We start from the raw sequence: 1,766 nt of genomic DNA, 5'->3' as shown, positions 1-1,766 counted from the left end.
CCCATGAATTCAATAACTTAGGTGAAATAAACCAATATCTTGAAACACCCAAACTACCAAAACACAGAGAAAATAATAATCTGAATATGCCTATATCTATTAAAGAAATTGAACTGATAATTAATAAAATTCCAAAAGTAAAAGCACTCAAATAGTTTCACTAGTAAAATCTACCCAATATTTAAGGACAAATGATACCAATTATCTAGAATCTCTTCTAAAATATAGACATAGAATGAGCACCTCCTAGCTTATTCTATGAGGCCAGCATTATCCTAATACTCAAATCAGATAAAGACATCACTAGTAAGAAAAATTATAGACCAATACATCTCATGAACATACTTTGAAAATCCTCACCAAATTATTACTAACTCAATTCCAACAATGTATACAAATTATATACAACTGTCAAGTAAGATTATTCCAGATATGCAAGATTGTTTCAACATTCACAATTCATTTCAATTAATCCACATTCATGATTAGAAAACTCATATGATTATGTCAATTAGTGCAGGAAAAAACATGACAAAATTTAATACCCATATTTGATAAAACCTCAGAGAATTAGAAATAGAGGGAATTAAATTTTTTTTCATTTATAGTTGTCATACAATATTATTTTATATTAATTTCAGGTATACAGTATAGTGGTTAGAAATATATATATATAATTTATGAATTGATCACCACAGTAAATCTAGTGCCCACCTGACACTATACATAGTTATTACAATATTATTGACTACATTCCCTAGGCTGTACTTGACATCCCTGTAAACTATTTTGTAACTACCACTTTGTACTTCCTAATCCCTTCAACTTTTTTGGCTATTCCCCCAACCCCCAATTCAATTTGGCCACCATCATTTTGTTCTCTGTGTTTATGAGTCTGTTTCTGGTTGGTTTCTTTATTTTGTTCTTCAGATTTCAAATATAAGTGAGATCATATGGTATTTGTCTTTGTCTGTCTGACTTACTGCACTTAGCATAATACCCTCCAAGTCCATCCAATGTCACAAATGGTAATATTTCTTTTTTTATGGTTGAGTAATATTCTTTTGTGTATATGAACCACATCTTCTTTATCCAATCATCTACTGATGGGCATTTAGAAGGAACAATCTTTAATTTGATAAAGAATTTATAAAATATACTGCTAACATCCTATTTCATGGTGAGAAACTGAATGATTTATCCCTATAATCGGGAATAAAATAATGATGTCCCATCACACCACTCTTACTCAACATAGTAATAGAAGACCAACTAGTGCAATAAGATAAGGGCGATGGGGGTGGGAAAGATAGATAGACAGGGAAAGGAGAAATAAAACTATCTTAGAAGATGACACAAAGTCATCTGGAAAATCCCAAAGAATTGAAAAAAAATCTTGTAAATAATAAGTGATTATGGAGGGCTGCAGGATAAAAGGTTAATATACAAAGGTCAATTTCTGTATTATATACTATCAATAAACAGGAGAAATTTGAAATTAAAATCATAATAGCATTTGCATTACCTTCTAAAAAAGGAAATATTTAGGTGACTATTTAACAAAGTATGTTCAGTATCTATATTCAAAATCTACAAAATTCTGCTGAAAGGAACCAAAGAAAATGTAAACAAATGATGACATATCATATCTGTGGGTTGAAATACTCAATATTGTTAAAATGTCCATTCTTTCAAACTTAATCTATAGATACTACACAATCCCAAACAAGAACCCAGCAAGTTTTTTTGTAGATTTCAAGAAACTG

Source organism: Hipposideros armiger, unplaced genomic scaffold (genome assembly GCF_001890085.2).
Source record: "Hipposideros armiger isolate ML-2016 unplaced genomic scaffold, ASM189008v1 scaffold_564, whole genome shotgun sequence".
Lineage (NCBI taxonomy): Eukaryota > Metazoa > Chordata > Mammalia > Chiroptera > Hipposideridae > Hipposideros > Hipposideros armiger.
Note: the sequence above shows the minus strand (reverse complement) of the source record.